Source organism: Colius striatus, chromosome W, assembly GCF_028858725.1.
Source record: "Colius striatus isolate bColStr4 chromosome W, bColStr4.1.hap1, whole genome shotgun sequence".
Lineage (NCBI taxonomy): Eukaryota > Metazoa > Chordata > Aves > Coliiformes > Coliidae > Colius > Colius striatus.
In genome coordinates, this window is record NC_084789.1 from 8306635 (window position 1) to 8329981 (window position 23347).

General features: G+C 44.3%; 1 pseudogene; it reads left to right on the forward strand.

Moving 5' to 3' along the window:
- The window catches only part of LOC133628599 (cyclin-dependent kinase 7-like), a 47823-nt pseudogene extending 33313 nt beyond the window's left edge, over positions 1–14510 (forward strand).
- The last annotated feature ends 8837 nt before the right edge of the window (positions 14511–23347 follow it).

Below are 23347 nucleotides of genomic sequence, written 5' to 3' on the forward strand. Positions count from 1 at the left end.
TACAAAGGGAACCACGCAGTTTGGGACAACTGACGATCTTGATGCCTAATCACACAATGATTTAGAAACATCATTGTCCAAAACAATTTGTGCATGCATTTACTGGTGAATGTGATGACCATGTTACCTTTGGTCTTCCTCAGCAATAATAGCAACTAGTATATTTGCTCCAGGTGTAAGAGTATCTGCTTTATGAACTCAGCTATGCAAATTAGGATGCTGGCTTAGCAAACAAAGTAACCAAACCTCAATGACATTAGAAGGCTTGATTAGTGATGTAGGCAGTATTAGACATGCACTTGTGTATCATTGTATGCATGATATCCTCATTGCTCAGGAGGAGGCATTTACTGTAGATCAAGAGAGAGATCTAGAAACCATGTTATTTAGGGAAACTAACTTTGTTTGCTCCTCGACAGCAGGAATGGTTAAAAATTACCAAGTTACGGAAAACAAGAGATACCCACAACTTAAAAGGAGATTGTGATGGTAAAGTACAATTGTGGTCCATTACGGCGAATGTATTTGCTTCAGCATTTGTACCTGGGTTGGCTGCAGCCCAGGCCTTACGGCAGTTAGAAAAACTAGTGTGTTGGTCGGAGCAGCAAGCTAATGTTACTACTGATGTTATTGAAAAATTGCTAGCAGACCAGAAAAGCCTTATACATGCCTTATTGCAAGATCGTGCAGCTATTGATTTTTTGCTATTGGCACAAGGGCATGGATGCCAAGACTTTGAAGGCATGTGTTGTTTTAATCTTTCTGATCATAGTGAATCTATTCACAAAGCTTTGGCATATTTAAAGGTTCATGCTAAGAATATTACGGTGGGTTATAACCCTTTTGATAATTGGCTTCAATCAGCTTTTGGGGGGTTGTCACCTTGGTTGACTATGTTAATCAAAGAAGGGTTAAGATGGATATTGGTTATTTTGCTTTTGCTTGTAATGTTTAAGATAATATATAGTTGTATTACGAAGGCAATGCATAAATTGACTGACTCAGTCTTGATTGTGCAAAAACAAAACGGGGGATTTGTCGAGGAGTGGTTAAGGGAGAATGGACATGGATCCCAGGGTATAATGTTAGGCCTGATGGGGCAAGGCAATCTGAGTTCTAGTTATATGAATTTAATGCACAATCAAGACCAGAGTCAGAGCCATGGTTAAAGCAGTTGCTGTCACGCAGACAGCAGGCCGCTTTCTCTTCCTTCAAGGTCGGGCTGTTTTCAGCTAACGAGCTAACAGCTCAAGGTGGAAAACAACTACGGGGGAAAAACAAGATGGGAAAATGTGAGGGAGCTTGCTTATCGCAGAAACCGCAAGTAGGATGAACATGAGAATGTAATCTATTAGCTGCTGTTGCTGAGCTAGCTTTGAAGCTGCTGGATATAAGTTAGAGCCTGCTCTCAATGAAGCGAAGATTTCTGCTATCACTCACATTGAGTAGGATTGATTTTTTCCCACCCAGCTGAGAATCAGACCCTGGGTTGATCGCCGCATGAAGTAGGCTTGGAGCTGGTTGTTCAGGCTTCGAGCCTGGGTTTTTCAGGCTTCGAGCCTGGGTGTTTCAGACTTAGAGTCTGGTTTCAGGCTTTGAGCCTGGTTTCAGGCTTTGAGCCTGGGTTTTTCAGGCTTCGAGCCTGGGTTTTTCAGACTTAGAGTCTGGTTTGCAGACTTCGAGTCTGGTTTTTCAGGCCAAGAGCCGAAAACTTCGCGGCAAAGGACCACCCAGATCACCGAAAGATGGTCATGGACAAGCAAGATACAGAATAGCAGAATGTGAATTGGTGCCCAGTGACGTCCTCAAGATCAGTGCTTTCAACTTACAGGTAAGACACACCTAAAAGACCAACTGCAAAATCCTGATACTGCATGCAGTGACCTATCCTACACACACATCCCATCTGCCCTGCTGTGAAAGATTTATGATGAATAAGACCTGACGTTATGAACTAAACGGCTAAATGGACTTAACGGGAATGTTAGGGGGGTGGCCTATAAACTGAGGGAATGATATACTTCTCTGTGTGTGCCCCTATTTTTTCAGGGAGAGGAAATGTGGTGCTCAGATGTTGTATATTGTGAAACTAGGCATGATGTAGATGGTATAGAATAAGGGGTGGAATGTCCTGGTTTTGGCTAGGATAGAGTTAACTTTGATGAGGAAGTAGGAAGGGGCACAGCATGGGCAGCTGACCTGGGCTGGCCAACAGGTATTCGATACCATACTGACATCATGCCCAGTACCTAGAAGCAGGGAGCTAGTCGGGGGCGGGGCTTCGGGAGCACAGGCGGGGCTACCGGTGGGAAGGGGAGTCGCGTCGGGTCCCGGGTGGTGAGCAGCCGCGGCACGCGCCGTTCCTTTTGTATATTCCCCTCGTGTACTGTTAAAACTGTTCCTTTTTCCCCCTGAACCTGTTCATTCTTATTGTTGTTCTATTAAACCGCTCTTATTTCAACCTACGCGGGTTTTTCCCCTTTTTCTCTGGTTCCCCTTCCCGCTCCACCGGGAGGGGAGGAGTGAGCGAGCATCCTCGTGGCTCTTTGTTCCCGGCTGGGCAAAACCACGACAATGGTGTTCCGTGCAGTGGCATGAGGCACAGGATATGTTTCCAACCAGCCAGTGGTCGCCTCCACCATTGTGAGCACATGACGTTTGCCTTGGCGAGTCTGTGGCAGTGTGATATAATCAATCTGCCAGGCCTCTCCGTATTTATATTTCTGCCATCGTCCTCCATACCATATGGGCTTCCACCGTTTGGCTTGTCTGATTGTAGCACACGTCTCACACTCATGGACAACCTGTGCAATGGCATCCAAGGTTAAATCCACCCCTCGATCACGAGCCCATTTATAGGTGGCATCTCTGCCTTGATGACCTGAGGTGTCATGGGCCCACCGAGCTAAAAATAACTCCCCCTTGTGTTGCCAGTCTAAATCTATCTGAGCTGCTCCAATCTTTGCAGCCTTGTCCACTTGCTGGTTATGCAGATGTTCTTCAGTGGCCCTGTTCTTAGCTATATGGGCATCTACATGGCGCACTTTCACAATCAGCTTCTCCAGTCGAGCAGCAATGTCTTGCCATATTGGGGCAGCCCAGATGGATTTGCCCCGTTGTTGCCAGTTGTTCTGCTTCCATTGCTGTAACCACCCCCACACAGCATTTGCTGCCATCCACGAGTCAGTGTAGAGATAAAGCCTTGGCCAGTTTTCTCGTTCAGCAACCAGCTAGTGTCCTGAGGTGTCATGTGCCCATTGAGCTAAAAACTTCCCCTTGTGTTGCCAATCCAAATCTACCTGAGCCACCCCAATTTTGGCAGCCTTATCCACTTGCTTGTTATGCTGTTGTTCTTCCGGGCAGCCCAGATGGGTTTGCCTCATCGTTGCCAGTTATTCTGTCTCCACTGCTATAGCCATCCCCACAGAGCGTTTGCTGCCATCCACAAGTCAGTGTAGAGGTAGAGCCTTGGCCATTTTTCTTGTTCAGCAATGTCTAAAGCCAACTGGATGGCTTTTAACTCTGCAAACTGACTTGATTCACCCTCTCCTTCTGCAGCTTCTGAAATGTTGTGTAGGGGACTCCATACAGTCACCTTCCACCTCCGATACTTCCCCACCATGCGACAGGACCCATCGGTGAACAGGGCATACCGCTTCTCATTTTCTGGCAGTTCATCATACGATGGGGCCTCTTCAGCACGTGTCACCTTCTTCTCTGGTTATATTTCACAATCTTCACACTCTAGCCAGCTCGTGATCACTTCCAGAAATCCAGGGTGGCTAGAATTTCATATGCGAGCTCGTTGTGTAATCCACTTACTCCAAGTAGCATCCGTTGCATGATGTGTGGGGAAGGCCTTCCCTTTGAACATCCAGCCCAGCACTGGCAGTTGGGATGCTAGGAGAAGTTGAATTTCTGTGCCAATCACTTCCAAGGCAGCTCAAACTCCTTCATATGCTGCCAATATCTCTTTCTCAGTTGGAGTGTATCAGACCTCGGATCATCTGTATCCCCAACTCCACAACGCAAGGGGTCGGCCTCAAGTCGGCTATACTCGAAACATCTCCTTCCTTGGAGGTCTTCAAGACTCGCCTGGACACGTTCCTATGTGACCTGATCTATGTGGACCTGCTTCTGCAGGGCGGTTGGACTAGATGATCTCTAAAGGTCCCTTCCAACCACTACCATTCTATGATTCTATGATTTGGTAAGAGGTACATGAGACAACAGAACTTTAGCTCCTAGAGGAAAATTACTGAGAGAACTTAACGATACATGTTTAGGTTAATGTCCAGACATTTGCTCAGTAAAATCTGCAAGAGGAGTCTGCATGGTCAGTGATTCTGCAATCATCCAGTCCAGGTTCCTTTTATTACTAGGTATATAAATGACCTGTCTCTGCACACACCCTCCCCCCTTTTCACTGTATGTAGGACCAGTGTGTTTGTGTGAAATGTTGTGTAACCAGTGAGTGAGTTTTTGTGGAAGGTTTTAACCCCTTGATGTGCTATTTATGTGTGAGGAAGTTAGTGTGTGTTGTTATCTTTTTTTTTGCTCAGACTATAATCGAAAGTTGATATCAAAATATATGTGAAACTTATTTTGTCTGAAGAGAAAGAAAACTGACAGGAATGTGGGATGAAATTTTAATTTAGCCTCGGGATGACTTTAGACTGGGATTATAGTAGTTGAGTGAATGGATATAGTTTCTTGGATAATGGCTGAAAAATTTGATGTGTGTGATTGAAATCTGAAGGGAGACAGGAGTGGAGAGAATGGAACCAAGGAAGAGGCATGAAAGGAGCCAGAGGAGGAAGTGTTGGGTGAGGTAAAGGACAGCCTGGGCAGGCAATATAGATTGTTTCTTCCCCAGCGGGATGTTTTAAGTGTGGGGAAGTGAGACACTTTGAGACAGAATGCCCCAAGTTGAACAAAGAAAAAAAAGTGATGTTATTACTGGCTTTTGAAGATGTTGAATAGGGAGGTCAGGAGTTTCTTAATTTAAAGTCCCACAGGGAGCCCTTGATAAATCTAAAGGTGGGGCCCCAGGAAGAAGAGGTCGTCCTCTTGGTTGGCACAGGAGCTGCCAGAATCTCATTAAACTTTATACCCTGAGGTGCAAGGTTATCAAATCAACAAATAACAGCCTCAGGAGTTAAAGGAGAGAGATTTTCTTTCCTTATGTTTAAACTGATGTTATTAAGATTCAGAATATATGAACAAGTGTTGTGTATTCCAAAAGTAAAAATAATATTTTGGGAAGTGATTTAATTATAAAATCAAGGTTGGAGATTGAGACCTATGATGAACAGATTGTAATCTAAATGAATTCATTAACAGAAAAGGGATGAAGAACAAATAAATCTGATAGTATAGGTAAAAGAAGGTAATGAAGGAAGATTAAATATAACCCCCTTAAAAAGTAAATTCAAATAAAAATTATTATATATAACAAAACAAAAGCAACACCCTAGTCTTTTAAAAGGACAAGAAAATTTCATAGAATCATAGAATCATAGAATGGGGGGTCGGAAGGGACCTTTAGAGATCATCTAGTCCAACTCCCCCTGTAGAAGCAGGATCACCTAGATCAGGTCGCATAGGAACATGTCCAGGCTGGTCTTGAAGACCTCCAAGGAAGGAGACTCCATAACCCCTCTGGGCAGCCTGTTCCACTGCTCCGTCATCCTCACAGTGAAATAGTTTTTTCTTATGTTTAAGTGGAACTTTTTGTGTTCCAGCTTCATCCCATTACCCCTTGTCCTGTTACTATCTACTATAGAAAAAAGGGATGTCCCAACTTCCTGACATCCACCCTTTAGATATTTATAAATGTTAATAAGACCTCCCCTCAGTCTCCTCTTCTCCAGACTAAACAGCCCCAGTTCCCGCAGCCTTTCCTCATATGAAAGATGCTCCAGTCCCCTGATCATCTTGGTGGCCCTGCGCTGGACTCTCTGCAGCACTTCCCTGTCCCTCTTGAGCTGAGGAGCCCAGAACTGGACACAGGACTCCAGATGAGGCCTCACCAGGGCAGAGTAGAGGGGAGAAGAACCTCATATCCCATGAGATCCGTCCAAGTTGATCTTTGAAAAGTCCAAAGTCGGCTCACCTGAAATCCAGGGTCATGGTCCTGCTTTGTGTTCCGCCCCTTCCACACAGGATCTTGAACTCTACCATCTCATGGTCACTGCAGCCGAGGTTGCCTCCAACCTTCACATCCCCAACCAGGCCCTCCTTATTCGTCAGCACCAGGTCCAGCAGCACACCCCTCCTTGTTGGTTCCTCGATCATCTGCGATGGGAAGTTGTCATTAACAATCTGTAGGAACCTCCTGGACTGCGTGTGCTTGTCTGTGTGGCTATCCCAGCAAATATCAGGGTAGTTGAAGTCCCCCATGAGGACCAGGGAATGTGATCGTGAGGCAGCTCTCAGCTGTTCATAGAAGACCTCATCCACATCCTCCTCCTGATCAGGTAGCCTGTAGCAAACTCCTACAACAATATCACCTGCCTTGCCCTGCCCATTAATTTTTACCCATAAGCACTCTACTCTCTTCTCATCCCCACCCAGGCACAGTTCAGTACACATTAATTGCTTCCTCACATAGAGAGCAACTCCACCTCCTCACCTTGTCAGTCTGTCTTTCCTGAACAATCCATAGCCCTCCATGGCTGTGCTCCAGTCATGGCAGCTGTCCCACCACATCTCTGTGACCACAGTGAGGTCGTAGCCCAGCATCTGCACCCACATCTCCAGTTCCTCCTGCTTATTCCCCAGGCTGCGTGCATTGGTGTAGAGGCAGCGCAGGGGCTTACTCAAACACACAGATTTCCCTGGGTGGGTGCAGGAAGTTCCTCCCCAGTTTGGCTCTTTCTCAGGGTGGTCAGCCTTCTGTATCTCAGCCCAGTGTGCAGATGAAGGGCACTTATCATTGCATTCCCTGTCCTGCCCCATTTCCCAGCTAGAGGGGACAGCTTGTTCCCCCCACCCCCCAAGTCCCTTAGTTAAAAGACCTCTTTATTGAATTTACTAGTCTCCTCCCAAATAATCCAGTGCCTTTACGGGAGAGATGAATCCCATCCTATCAAGCTGTAGTCCCCAAGGAAGGATCCATTGTCAAAGTACCCAAAGCCTTCCCACCAGCACCAGCCTCAAAACAGTTTCCAAACAGTGCAGAGTCTCCAAATCTATTTGAACAAGTGTTGGAACAAATACTTGAACAGTTCAAGCCTTCTCCCGATTTACTGCAGTATGTTGATAACCTTTTCATTTCAGGGAAAGAAAACAATGTGGTAAAAGAAGCCACAGGTGTTTTTTGGTTAAACTTTTTAGGAGAGCAAGAAGTATTGAAACTCAAATTGCAATCTGTCATTAAAAAAAAATAAATTAGATATTTTGGACATTTGATTAGTGAAGGGAAACATAGAATGAATCCTGAGAGAATAAAGGGTATTGTGGAATTGCCCCTCTTGCAAACAAACAAAAAATCAAAAAGTAATTAAGAAAATGTTTGTGATTAACTGGCTATGATCCTCTGTGGGTAAATTTTTATGCACATAAAACAAATGGGTTATATTAAAAAATACTAAATGAAGAGTCAAATTTTTTAACTTGGACAGAAGGAGAAAAAAAGCTAATCCAGGAATTAAAACAAAGTGTAATAATTGTTCCTGTGTTAGCACTACCATCCTTAGATAAATCCCTTGTTTTGTTTGTCACAGTAGTTATGGGAGCTGCCTTAGGAGTGTTAACTCAAGAATGGGGGGGACGAAGGACAAGCAATAGCATATTTATCCAAACTGTAGGACCCAGTATCAAGGAGGTGATCAGAATGTGTACAGACAATAGCTGCCACTGCCCTCTGGGTAAAAGAAAGCAGAAAACTAACGTTTGGAGGGTTATTAGTAATACATACCTCCCATCAACTACTTTAACCCAGAAGGCTGAAAGATGGCTAAATCCATTCTAGGATATTGAAATATGAGGCAATGTTAATTAAAAAAAAAATCTTAACTTTAATCTTGACTGACAGTCCATTCCTTAGTCCAGCCACTTCCCTTTGGAAGGAAGACATGGAATATGAGAACCTTTGTGGCAACATGGGCACGGACTATGTTAAGGTGCAGGAACAAAATCATTTATTGTACAAGCATCCCCTTTACTTATACCCCCCCTTAGTTCCTTCTAATCAGGATTGGTTTTGTTCAGTGGCCTTCAGAGCAGCTGTGCTGATAACTTGTTCGCTACTTGCATCTACTGTTCAGGCGGAGACTCCTCCAATCAGCTACATGTGCACACGCCAGTCCACTTCTTTCTCACATCGTATTGAGTCCTGCATCTTGGTTTCCCACTTTTCCCCCTTCTTTGTTTAATTGCTGAAGCAGCAGCACAGTCTGTATCTGAGCATGCATTACTTGATTCATTGTTCTTGCAATCATAAAGCGCACAAATCCTGCAATACAAAGCAAGCAACAAGCAAATGCACACAGCACTAATGAGAACATAATTCCCATCATTAATATTTGCTTTAATCAAGAGCCCAGTCTTGACCACCAGCTCAGCCCCGAAAAAAGGATTCCAATCACTCACTTTAAGTTGTTTGGTGAGATCCTTCAAATCCTGAATACTCTTATGTATTGACTCTGAGTGATCACTTAAATTCATACAACACGTGCCTTCAAAATCCTCACAACCATGTCCTTGTGCTAGCAATGAAAATCTATGGCAGCTCTATTCTACAAAGTAGCATGTCGGGTTGAGTCTACATCAGATAACAATCCAGTTAGTGCTAGTGAAGTACTGTTGCTAAATTTTGCAAAACAGTATCCTAATTTATTAAGTGTTGCTAAAGCTTGAGCAGTCTCAATACCTAGAAAAACTGTTCGTAGGCGTAGCTGTACTAAGAGTGTATGTTGTCCTGTGACACTTGCTAAAGTGACCCAGACATTCTGTCGGGGCTACGTGACTGCCCATCCTTTTGTTGTTACCCATAACATTATTCCTGTAAAGACAAAAATCCCATTCATGTGAACTCCTCTGGTGTTGCTCTGCTCAGTGTGATATTTTCATTTGTCATATATGGCTGAATGTATCATGCAGGATCCCACTTTGGTCCCGATCCTGGGGAGACACAGGCATATCCCCATCCTTAAGTTATTAAATGCAAGGGTCCTTCCCATTGTCCCGTAGCCATGTCTCGGACATGAACCAAAGGCTGTGTCCGGAACATAGGAGAAACCCCAAAATGATGGTTCATGTGTCATATCTGCATGATCCCGATTTAAAACATTTAACACAAATGTGGCTTTCCATAATCATTCAGGTGTATCCCCCATATTCCCCCTCTTTTGTTTAGTCAGCATTTAAGTGGTTTGTGGGTACGTTCAGTGACAGCCTGCCCAATGGGCGAGTATGGAATTCCTGTTGTGTGTCAAGATGCCCCATTCTTGTAAAAATAGTTGTGTGGCTCTGATATAAATGCAGGCCCATTATCAGTTTTAATGTGCTGTAGGATGCCCATAGATGCAAAAGCAGCAAACCAGTGACAATGTACGTCATGACTTTTTTCTCCTGTGTGCGCGGTGGCAAAAATAAATGCAGAATATGTGTCTATGGTGACATGCACATATTTAAGATGACCAAATTCAGTAATATGAGTTACATCTGTTTGCCAAATCTGTAAGGGAGAGGTGCCACGAGGACTGACTCCCATTTGAGGCACTAGTGGTAGAGAGGGCTCACAAACATACTGTAATTTGGAATGTGCAATCACCAAAAACCCACAACACCTAGGAAAGCTTGTGTTTCCTTTTTGCTAGTTGGTGGAGACATGGTTGTGATTTTGTTGATAACCTCTACTGGGATATGACGATGTCCATCCTGCCATTTTACTCCTAAAAACTGGATCTCCTGCACAGGTCCTCTAACCTTACTTCCTTTAATGGCAAAGCCAGCCTTCAGAAGGATTTGAGTATTTTCTTCCCTTTCTCGAGAACTTCCTCTGCTGAGTTGCCCCACACAACGATGTCATCAATGTATTGCAGGTGTTCTGGGGCCTCGCCCTTCTCCAATGTGGACTGGATCAGTCCATGGCAGATGGTGGGGCTGTGTTTCCACCCCTGGGGCAGTCGATTCCAGGTGTACTGAACCCCTCTCCAAGTGAAAGCAAACTGTGACCTGCAGTGTACTGCCAAAGGAATTGAGAAGAATGCATTGGCAATATCAGTGGTGGCATACCATCTGGCTGCCTTGGACTCCAGTTCATATTGGAGTTCCAGCATGTCCGGCACAGCAGCGCTCAGCATGACTTAATTCAGGCCATGATAGTCTACTGTCAGTCTCCACTCTTCCCTAGACTTTTGCCTTGGCCATATGGGGCTGTTAAAGGATGAGTGAGTTTTGCTGATCACCCCTTGGCTCTCCAATTGGTGAATCAACTTATGAATGGGAATCACAGAATCTCTGTTGGTGTGATATTGCTGCCTGTGCACTGTTGTAGTTGCAATTGATATCTGTTGCTCTTCATCCATCAGCAACCCCACAACAGAAGGGTCCTCTGAGAGGCTGGGCATGCTGGACAGTTGTACAATTTCCTCTGTCTCCACTGCAGCCGCACTGAAAGTCCACTCGTACCCTTTTGGGTCTTTAAAATACTCTCTTGAGGTAGTCACAGTATGCATGGAGCTTCTGGGCCCGTCACAATGGGGTATTTGTGCCGCTCATTCCCAGTTAGGCTCACTTCAGCTTCTAATAAGGATAGCCGTTGAGATCCTCCTGTCACTCCAAAAATACAAATGGATTCTGTCCCTTTACAGCTTGATGACATCAGAGTACATTGTGCACTGGTGTCCACTAGAGCCTTGTACTCTTGTGGATTTGATGTGCCAAGCCAACAAATCCACACAGTCCAATAAACTAGGTTGTCCCTCTCCTCCACCTGGCTGGAGGCAGGGCCTCCCTAATACTGGCCATGGCAGTCATTGCATACTTTTTGTAGAAAAGAGCTAGAAGTCCCTTCGAGGGTATCAGAATTGAGATCAATCCTTCTATCTTGTCTATGGGGCTGCTCACTGGAAACTGGAGTGGCATTTTTCCAGGGAGAATTGATTCTTTTAACTGTTTCTCCCTGCAACTCCTGTACCCATGCCCTTGGAGCCAGAGTAGGTGGCCTATCCCACTTGCTCGTGTTCTCTCCCTGGTCTTGCAAGTAGAACCACAGAGCATCCCGTGCGTGATGCAGTTGCTAACTACCCAGGATCTGACCTGACTGACCGCTCCAGACTGGCAGCCAAAAACCGCAACCCCAGCAGAGAGCTCCTTCCGGCTGGCTCCCCATCTAAGTACAGGGCATGGCATCAGGATGGTACTGAACACCTGCTGGCCAGCCTGGGTCAGCTGCCCAGGCTGTACCCCTTCCTTGTTCCTCATAGGAGTTAAATCTATCCTAGCCTAAACCAGGACACCTGGGTTTGAAGAGTTTTCATCCTTACCTCATCCGATCTATATTTCAATTGAATTTAAGCTTTGATTCTTTATTAATGTGAAATTCATTGGTGATTTAAACCAGCATTCTGGTCTGAATATCTTTTTCCATTATAATTGGGTGAAACTCATATTAATTTAAGTACTCCTTGATGGGGAGAAATGAAGGACGTTGAAAACCTTGCAGAATATTGTAGTTCAGAATGTTTATTTCTGCTATGAGGAAGACAGTAGTTGGCAGTTGAAGAAATGTATTTCTGTCACCTTACACTGTTAGGGAAGCACATTAGAAACAGAGCTGTTTCTTTAAGGCCTCATTGCTTGTTAGAAAAGGCAGATTCCAACCCAGGGGATTAGTGCTTGTATATGTGTCTTTTTACTAGAAGACTTTTTTAGAGCACATTCAGGTTTTTTTAGTTAACATCTTAAGGCACTTTCAGTATAAGTTTCCATATAATTAGTTCTACTATGCTTTGTACATCTCTGCACTAATTTGTATGTCTGAAGTAATGTTACAGGTTTACCAAATTGTAGGGTAGTATATCAAACATATATGATTTTTCTAGTCTAGCATTTTTATTGACAATGCCTCAGTTTAAGGAGGGAAACAACTTGTGCTTAATGTATTGGTTTGATTTATAGCTGGCACTTAATATCATGTAACTGACATTAGCAAGAGTAATAATTACTCAAGAGTCATCTTAGCCTCTTTTCCTTAATCACACTTTATGGAAACTGTGGAATTCCTAAAATTTAAAATGGAGTATGTAATTCCACTACATGAAATTAACTCTGCTTACTTGTGTTTGTCTTCTGCTCTATTTCAAACTATACTTTTCCTCACAATTAACAATGTAGAAACAGCATAGTTAAAGAAATTTTGGGGAAAGACATATCTTAAAAACTAGCAAAACAGCTGGTGTCCAGGTCCTGTTCTGATCAAGACTTTGCATAAATATTTCTTTAATCTTTATTCCTACTTTCTTTTTATCCTTTTGTCTGATCTGTCAATTCAGAATGTAAGCTCTTCAGAGCTAGAAACTTGATTTTCATACAAGATTTTCTGATATGTCATCAAGAGTTTTCTTAAAATGTCTGAACACTAGTTAAAAATAACAATACGCAATTATCTCTTGTCTTATAAGTCAAAGTGTGGTGGGTAGTCACTGAGAACACAAAAACTTTATTTGACTCAAGGTCACCTTCCAGTATAAAAGTGTTCAAATAGTTTTGAAGTCTGAACTGCAACTGCTTTATTTCATTAAGACCTCTTTAAAGATGGTGTTCTAACACTTTTACTTATTTTTTTTTCCTTCCATTATCATTAAGGCATTGAAACAGGAGTATTTCAGTAACCGACCAGGACTCACTCCAGGAAATCAGCTGCCAAGACCTAACTGTCCTGCACCGGCTGTAAAGGAGTATCAAAATGCACTTTTTAATTCAAAAAGGAAAATCACAGAATCACAGAATAGTAGGGGTCGGAAGGGACCTTTAGAGATCATCTAGACCAACCCCCTGCAGAAGCAAGTCCACCTAGATCAGGTCAAACAGGAACACATTCAGGCGAGTCTTGAAGACCTCCAAGGAAGGAGACTCCACAATCTCCCTGAGCAGCCTGTGCCACTGCTCTGACACCCTCACAGTGACATAGTTTTTCCTTATGTTTAAATGGAACTTTTTGTGTTCCAACTTCATCCCATTACCCCTTGTCCTGTTGCTAGATACCATAGAAAAAAGGGATGCCCCAACCTCCTGATATCCACCATTTAGCTATTTGTAAATATTAATAAGATCCCCCTCAGTCTCCTTCAGACTATAAACAGCTTCAGTTCCTACAGCCTTTATGAAAGATGCTCCAGTCCCCTCTTCTTCTTAGTGGCCCTGCACTGGACTCTCTCCAGAAGTTCTCTGTCCCTCTTGAGCTGAGGAGCCCAGAACTGGACACAGGACTCCAGATGAGGCCTCATCAGGACAGAGTAGAGGGAGAGTAGAACCTCCCTCGACCTTCTGCCCACTCTCTTCTGGATGCGTCCCAGGATGCCATTGGCCTTCTTGGCCATGAGGGCACATTTCTGGCTCATAGTTAGTTTATTATCAATCAGGACTCCCAGGTCTCTCTCTGCAGAGCTGTTCTCCAGAAGGTCATACCCAACCTGTCCTGGCGCATGGGGTTGTTTCTTCCCAGATGCAGGACTCTGCACTTATCCTTGTTCAAACTCATGAGGTTCTTCTCTGCCCAACTATCAAGCCAGTCGAGATCTGACTGAATGGCAGCACAGTCTTCTGCTGAATCAGCCAGTCCTCTCACTTTGGTGCCTGGCATCCCTGGCTATTGTAAGGGATACCATGCACAATGTAATCTGCCAGGTTCGACAGAATTCCTGTGTCACATGGGAGGTGTAACAAGGCCCATTGTCAGGTTTGATTTGTTCAGGACATCCTAGGACGGCTATACATTGCAACCAGTGCCTAACCACGTGGCGTGCTGTGGCTCAGTGCATGTGGGTAGCTAGTATGTAGCCACTGCAGGTGTCAATGTTGACATGGAGGTGATGGTTGGGATGAAAGGGCTCATAAATTGTGACATACGTTTGCCAGATCTGATTCGGGAGCAACCCTCAGGGATTAACTCTGGCTGCCCATGGTGGCGCCGAAGCACATTGAGGGCAAGCAGCAACTATCTGCTTTGCCACTTGGAGAGGGATCTTGGTCTGATGATGTAGAGCCCGATCTCCACAATGCAAAAATGCATGTAGCTGTCTGGCCACTGAGAAATCCTCTTGGGCAGAGATAGGCCATATATGCGTCGCTGTTTCGTCTGCCTTTTGGTTACCTTCGGTGAAAACCCCCGGAATATGGGTGTGACTGTTGATGTGCACAATAGAGCAGGGAGCAGCACAAGTTTGTAAAGCATTCAATATGAGGTCTGCTATACTGGTGGAGGCACAAATGGCTCGTGCACATTGTCGAACTAGTTCGGCGACGAATCTCAAGTCGGTGACGATATTGAGTGGCGTTGAATGCCATGCCTCCAGGGCAAGGGCAACAGCCTTGGCCTCCAGATATTGCAACGATTTTGTGGCATCAGTATGCAAGATTTTCTCCCATCTGTCTCCCTGTTTCCACACCACTGCCACTGTGTTGGTCTTTGATGAGGCATCTGTAAAGCGTGTGTCTACGGTCCCGTGCAGCTCCTTCACAACCTTTGTTTCTAGGGAAGCCCATTCATATCTGCCCCCATCAGTCACTGAATCATAGAATCTTGGAATCATAGAATGTTAGAATGTTAGGGGTTGGAAGGGAACCCCAGAGATCACCCAGTCCAACCCCCCCCCCCCCCCCCAGAAGCAGATTCAACCAGACCAGGTCACATAGGAACATGCCCAGGTGGGTCCTGATGACCTCCAAGGAAGAAGACTCCACAACCTCCCCCGGGCAGTCTGCTCCACTGCTCCATCACCCTCACAGTAAAATAGTTGTGTTGTTTTTTTGTTCGTTTGTTTCTTTTTTTGTTTTGTTTGTTTGTTTGGGTTTTTTTTATATTTAAGTGGAACCCTCTGTGTTCCAGCTTCATCCCACCACCCTTTGTACTGTTGCTAGTTACAATATAAAAAGAATGTCCTAACCTCCCGACACCCACCATTTAGATATTTATAAATGTTAATAAGATCTCCTCTTAGTCTCCTGTTCTCCAGACTAAACAATCCCAGTTCCTGCAGCCTTTCCTCGAATCTGAGAGGCAATTTTTTTTTTTTATGTCATAACTCAAATTTTACTAACAAGCATCAGACTATTATAATCAGCAGCAAAGCTAGCATGTTTATACTACTTCTCCAGAATTCTTCTACCTCCAGAATCCCACAAGGCCCAGGGAAGGTTGTGTTTCTTTCTTATTAGTTGGTTGAGACATAATCGCTATTTTGTTCACAACATCCATAGGCACATGTCAACGCCCATCTTGCCATTTTATGCCCAAAAACTGGATCTCTTGTGCAGGTCACTTTGTTTCTTTTTACAGCAAAATCAGCTTTTAAGAAAATCTGTATTATTCTTTTCCCCTTCTCAAACAATTCTTCTGCCTTGTTGCCCCATACAATTATGTCATCAATGTACTGTAAATGTTCAGGGGCATCGCCCTTTTCCAGTACAGTTTGGATTAGACCATGACAAATAGTAGGACTATGTTTCCACCCCTGGGGCAATCGATTCCAGGTATACTGAACATCTCTCCATGTGAAGGCAAATTGTGGCCTGCACTCTGCTGCCAAAGGAATTGAGAAAAATGCATTAGCGATGTCAGCCGTAGCATACCACTTGGCTGCTTTTGACTCCAGTTCATGCTGGAGCTCTAACATGTCTGGTACAGCAGCACTCAGTGGTGGTGTCACTTCATTCAGGCCACAATAGTCTACTGTTAACCTCCACTCTCCATCAGATTTTTTCACAGGCCATATGGGACTATTAAATGGGGAATGAGTTTTGCTAATTACTCCTTGAGCCTCCAGTTGATGAATCAACTCACGGATGGGAGTCAGGGAATCTCGGTTTGTGCGATATTGCCTCCGGTGCACCATCCTGGTAGCAATTGGTACCTGTTGCTCTTGAACTTGCAGCAATCCCACAACAAAAGGGTTTTCTGAGAAGCCAGGTAAACTGGAGAGTTGTTTGATTTTCTCTGTGTCTACAGTGGCTATACCAAAAGCCCATCGATATCCCTTGGGGTCTTTGAAGTACCCTCTCCTGAGGTAATCTATGCCAAGAATACAAGGGGCCTCTGGACCAGTCACAATCGGGTGTTTTTCCCATTTGTCCCCTGTTAAGCTCACTTCAGCCTCTAATACAGATAATTCTTGACATCCTCCTGTCACTCCAGAGATCCAGACAGAATCTGTGCCTCTATACCTTGATGGCATCAATGTACACTGTGCCCCTGTGTCTACTAAGGCTTTATACCTTTGTGGGTTTGATGTGCCAGGCCATCGAACCCACACAGTCCAGTAGATTTGGTCATCCCTTTGCTCCTCCTGGCTGGAGGCAGGGACCCTCTATTTCTGTTCTTCATCAGAGTATTCGCTATCAGATCCTTGCAATTTTAGACCTGAAGTCTCCTCATTGGCATCGAAGGAAGTGATTGCAGTTCTTCTATGTCTTGGAGATTGCTGATTGTCCTCTTTTGTTCTGGCAGCTACTATGCTGACAGCCCTCTTGGGTGGTCCTTTTCTAACAGCTGTCTTCCCCCTTAGTTCACGTACACACGCTTCCAGCTTAAAAGTGGGTTCACCATCCCACTTCCTCATGTCCTCTCCTTGGCCACGCAAAAAGAGTCAGAGTTCATTTTGTGGTGTACTCCTGCGTCTGGGACTTCCCTTTCCCCTGATCGGGACAGTGTATGACTGAATTCTTGAGGCAGATCTGACAGTCAGGCCATCATCCCACACTGGTGATGAGGTGCAGAGGCTCTCTTCATAGTTTTGCAACCAAGAAGATATTCTCTCCACTGTTGATATATCCATGTCTGGATGATACACCATTGCCAAGATATTAGAATACGTAGCTGGGGCACTCTGAATCACTTTTCTCAACATGGCCCGTGTACACTGGACGTCGTCTGGATCTGTGGAGGCCTCAGCATTATCTGGATCACTATAGATGACTTCCAACAAAGCTAATTCCCTTAGGTATTGGATGCCTTCATCTGCTCTAGTCCATTTTCCTCAGGCATTTACAAGATCTTCCTTGAATGGGTATCTTGCCCTTACACTTGAGAGGAGTCGTTTCCAGAGACTGCAAATTGAGGTCTTCTTTCCAATGCCTCTATCAATTCCCCGGTCCCCAGCAAGAGATCCCAGCTGTTGGGCTTCTCTACCTTCCAATTGCTGACTGTCAGCCCCGTTATCCCAACATCGGAGCAGCCAGGCACCGATCCGCTCACCTGGCTGGCGACTGTAATCTTTTCGCATATCTCCAAGTTCTGATGAGGTCAGGGACCGAGTAGTTTCCATTTACTTTTCGATTTCTTTCACTCCTCCTGATCTCCTTACTGAAGGACCAGCTGCTTCTTCTAACCTTTCCTTTTCCTCCTCTTCTGCCCTTACTAATCGATGATATGGACTTGATTTCCTTATCCACTGTTTCTTTTTCACTACAGGAGCAATCCCTGTGGTTGTTGTTTGATTCCCTGACTCAACCATCGTGATCTCAGATACAGTTTGAATTTCCACCTCGGCCATAGTTCTCTGAGAGGACTGGACTGCGACTGACTCAACCATGGTGGTCTCAGATACAGTTTGAGCTTCTACTTCAACCATAGTTCTCTGAGAGGACTGGAGTGTGGCTCGGTAGGCAGAGGCTAGGCCCCAGTATAGTGCCTGAACCTGATGGGTTTCATTAGGGTAGGTAAGACACCCTTCTATCAGGTGGCGTGCCAGTAAAGCAGGGTTTTTTTATCCATTCAGGTGTAAAATCCCAGGTTACAGGAGGTGATAACTGTCCTAGGAATTTGCCCAAATTCATCCACACACCCTGCCACCCAGGGACTGGCCGCTTCAGGGGGCATTTTAACATCTTTCCATCCCAAATTTGTCCTCTTTGATACCCAAATGAGTCCAGATTCCACAAAATATGTAATATACCAGCCATATTAATTAGTAATATTAAAACTCTCATATAAGGGTGACTAAGGACCTGGGAAGTCTGTATAACAAAATTGTCTACATCATTCCAAGCTGAGGGGAAGGAGGTGCTTTGCCCCATGACCTCCACAAGATAGCTCCCACAGCACAGTAAATCCATCAGTAACAGAATGAGACTCACAATTATTATTTGGGCCATCATGTTCCCAGGCCCTTTCATCCTTTTCACAAAGTCATACAGCCAACTTAGCAAAGCTATCAAGGTTAGAACACAGCACAGAGTCAATGTTAGTAGCATCATGTTCCCAAACATTACAAAGTGTAAGATAAGCTGTATTACAGCAGGGCTTCGTGACCAGCTGTCATGGTTTAGCAAGGAGCTGCTTTTGCTTGGTAACAGGGGGAGGGGGTTGCAGTGAAGACCTGGTAAAGAGTTTTTGGATTCTCCCCTGGCTCCTGGGTTCAGACCCACCTCCGGCCCGGCTGGGCCAATCTGATGCCTCTGCCATCACTATTTAGGGACCGGAATTTGAAGTGCTGGTAGGAGGTGTAAGAGTGATACAAGATGGAGGCAACCACGTGGACCCCACATTCAGAGAAGGAAAGAGGAGCACCAGACCAGAGACCCCTCTGCAAGCTGTGGCGAGAATCCAGGCTGTACCCCTGCAACCCATGCAGGGCCATGGCAGGACTGAGAACCACCAGCAGCTCCATGTGATTGAGCCCGGATGGGCGAGGGACTGTGTGGGGAGACGGCCATGGCCCAGGCCGTGCTGGAGAGACTGCACGCCGCAGAGCAGCCCCACACGGGAGGCAAAGAGGAGCTGCAGCCTTTGGGATAAATGCATGTCAGAGCGACCCATGCAGGGCTGCCGTGTGTGTGAGGTACCCCACAGACTTGCAGGGAGGACTGGTGCAGAGCCCACCTGTCCTGAGGAGAGACAAACGGCAGAAGCTATCAAGAATAGACAGACTGAAACCCCCACTCCCTGGGCCGTTCAGCGGGGAAGCGGTAAAAACACCAGGATCGGGGCTCTGAGCCTGGGAAGAGGGGAGGAGTGGCGAGAAGGTGGTCTTAAAGGGCTGGATGGATTCTTCATTGTTGTACCACTCTGTGTTGTTTTATTTTGGTTATGTTTTGGGGTTTTATGGTTATGCTTTAGTTGGTGTTGCATTAAATTATTTTCTGTTTTCTTCCCCAAGCTGAGTAGCCTGGTCTGTTTTGTCCTGGACCTTAATTGGCAATTAAGCTCTCCCTGCCCTTTGGCAATCCTCAGGTCTTTGGTACTTGAGGCTAATCAGGTCTTTTGTTCCCTGATGGGCCTAAACCAGGACACCAGCACAGGAGCTTTGCACTCATTAGCTTACTATAATTATAATGCATTTAATGTAAAATTGCTATTATCTTGCCCCATGCTTGATGCCAAAAAGGCTGTGGTAGTTTGACCCTGGCTGGATGCCAGGTGCCTACCATGCCGCTCTATCACCCACCTCCTCAGCAAGACAGGGAAGGGGAGAAAATGAGAGTCTCATGGGTTGAGATAAAAGCTGTTTAATAAAGAAGCAGCAAAGCCACATGTGCGAGAAGCAAAGCAAAAGCAGAAGTAACTTGGTTACCTTATAAGCTTTATATTATGCTAATCATGCTTTAGCTTTGTCAACCTTTTTTATCACACCAACTCATTGAATATACAGCTGCTTTAATGTACTTGGATTTTGTTTAGAAACACAACAATCAAGGATGGTTTGTCTTGATCCTGCAATGTGCATGCTTGTACAAAGGTCAAAGTTGTACACTCATGCTAACTGGAACATAATCTAAATGCCTTCTCTCTTCAGTTGAGACTGTTCTTCTGCCCTTACTACCTTTTTATTCTGAGTTACTGTGGTTTCTTCCTGAAAGGTTAGTACTCCACTTTGCAAACTTTATGGCCATTACCTCAAGACTTAATGGGATTTTAGTAACTTCTATGCATTGTACTGATATTGTTTATATAATTGAGTTAAAACTTTGTTTTCTTCCTTCCACTTTGTTGCCACAATAAATTTATCAAAAGTCATTGTATGAGCACACAATAAAGAAGGGGAAGGTGCACTCTGTTTTGAACAAAATCAATTTCATTTTCTTGCAGATACCAGGATTACTTGTGGTGGCATGGGGAACAAGGATTTCTAGCTCTCACATCCTCATTTTGACTCCCTGGTTCTTGATTGGTGCCAATGCTGCGTGAACCCTACAGTCTTTTTGTTTCGACAAAGAAGGCTCAGAGACAAATTCAGTTGTAACACAGTTCTTGCTTTACATTTGTGGTCCACTTTTATCCATGCCATAGCCTTGATGCTGCCAGCACTCCAGCCAGCACTGCCAGTTCTTTACTTTTCCTGTGCTTATTCTTGGCTTTTGTTACTGTTTGTATTCTCTTGACTTACTATGTGTACACTGCTCACTTAACTCCTACTCTGTAGCAATGTACCTGAAGGAAAATGGACATGTGGCCCACACAGACTTTGATTATATGAGACCGTAAGTTGCATTAGGCTCAGACATAGGCCTCAGACTCTGGCTATATCAGACAGTGAACAATGGGCCTAGAGAATAGTCAAGGATGAGTTGCTTATTAGAATGTAGATATGAAGGCAGTTGTGTGTGGGAAAGAAACTGTGTAAGCTTAGAATAGAAATTAGATAAAGAAAGAATTAGGTAAAGGAATGTAGAAACTGCTGCTATAAAGATATTAACATAGCTAAGCTTAACAAATCACATTTTGCTATTAGACGTGTGAACAGAGCATGATAGACTGAGCTATCCAATCGTAATACATCATGTATTTAGAAAAGAATAACATATATAATATGGTTGAATGCTAAAATAAACGGCTTCTACATTGATCATATTGGTCTGATGTGTAGCCTGTGAATCCCGTCCCATGTGGCGGTCCCTATGCTACTCAGCTCTTTCTTTTGGTGCACAAATGTTTATGCTCCATGTGCTCCAATTTAATCATTCCTTTACAGAGCAGGTTTCACCTGTGACCTTTTAATGCTCATTTGCATCTTGGAGAGAAGGGAGGAATCATTACAAAAAAAGCTATAATTAGGCCTTATTTGCTCTGAATCGCTCTGTTCCCCCTTGCATTTCATATTCAACCATACCAACTTTATCTTTAAGGTAGGGTATTCTTTCCCTATGGCTATAATAAAAATCACAGGATACGCCAGGGATAGGTCTGGATGTAGCTTGTCAGGTTGAGAGCTAAACTAAGTGCTTTGAACAGGCTATGTTTTGACTTAGACCAGGCTCGCACCCCAGTAGTGTGACAGGCAGGAGGAAAGACATTCTCTTTTTGACTCCAAAATACAGCATGGCCTAGCACAACCTCCTGTTGATTCTAATCTTCCTAAAGAGCTGCTGGGAATTAGATTTGTTCCTCCTCTAGCCCATCACAAATACCAGGAAGGCTCCAGAAGCATATCTGTTCTCTCTAGCTTGAGAACTCAACTTGGCCAAACTTTATTCATTATATAATGCAAATTTCTCACTTTCAAGCTTCTGCAAGTAGAGCTTATATGAAAAACATCTTTTCACCAGAGGTTCATGTTCACATTCAAGACAGAGGAGTCTTATAAATTTTATTCGCCTAAAGGGAGAGTCCACTGGGACATTCCCCTGTGGGGTCTCTCAACTTTCTGGAGGATGCAGCCTCCTTTTATCCTAACTTCCCAGTCACGTGAGACCGTCCTATTTTCCCCACTGACTGAGGTACTCAGAAGGTACAGATTTCCAAATACGCCTATTACATATTTGCTCTAATATGTACCTCCTCTCAAATTGGAGGAAACAAGTTTTCTCACGAAAGGCTCAGGTCAGACTCTGCAGTGAAGCATTTATTTAGTGTTCTTGCAAGAGCAGGTGTCCTAGCTAGCAGGCACACCTGATGGATAAAAAGTTTGACTTTTTATTTCCTATTCTAGTCTGCCACGTCCCTCTCTTATTTACCCATTGGCTAGGTACTCCACTTACCGGGACGCTTCAAATTCCTATGAGTTATTTTAGATTTCTCACATCCCTCTTGGATTTATTAGTTCCTTCCTATGATAAGATTTTCAATAGTACACCCTGATCATTGGCACATGATTGATTTTTTTATTAATGTTAAGGCCCTTTTGTCCTAATCCTTGTCACATCTGCTTTACACTGTAAACCACTATATTTTACACAAACAATCTATATCTACATCTTCACTCTAAGTGGTCCTACTCTGGCAGGAGGGGTTGGACTAGATGATCTTTCAAGGTCCCTTCCATCCCTTAAGATTCCGTGATTGTTATATCTGGTTCCACAAACACAACTACATTCTACAACCACATCTTTTACCCTACGAACACATACTGCTATTCCATATACTGACAGCTGTATCTGGCTCCACAAACACAGCTACATTCTGCAAAAACAACATTGGCATCTTCCACAACATCATACATTGTATGTTTCATTAACTCCAACTTTATGCTGCCCGGGGTGGAGAAGTTAATATGTATTGTTTTGCAAGTCTCTGACTGATTGGTTCTGTTAAGCCACTTCGCAGCATTGTATAGTTTTGCAAAGTTTGTATGACTTGCGGAATCAAACTCTATAACTCAAAGAGTTATAAAGAAGGTATGTTTATTCGGCGCCGGGCGCACGGGGGGGATCGCTCCACCACAAACGTGCGCACCCGACTCCGCAACTTGCTTGACTTATATTTGTTACAAAGTTACAAAATCATATGATGACATTATCCGCCTAGACAAAGACACAACCTGTCCCCGATTTCGCATGTAAATTAGGTCTTTTCTTCCTTTCATTTGCGTGATGTCTCCCGGTGATGGTCTTTGGGGCCTTGGGAGATGAGGGCTGATAAGTCCTGAGGCTTTCTCACCCCTGATCTTCAGATATCGCTTGGCCCCTCGCAGAACCGGTTTCTGCCCCTCGCAGAACCAGTTTCTGCCCTCAAGGAAGTTGGAGGACCCCGGAGGTATTGTGTGAGGAGATAAGCGTGACCTTTTACAGCTTGTGTGAATTTTGTCCTGTCTGAAAAATAAGCTTTATACTATTGCGATAAGTTAGTATAAGGTTTATTAGCACATGTTAGTATAAAGCTCTACATCATGTATGGTCCTATATGCCACATTGCTACCTCTTTATTTGTAAAGACACCCCTATCTATTTTCCTCTCAAACTGGAA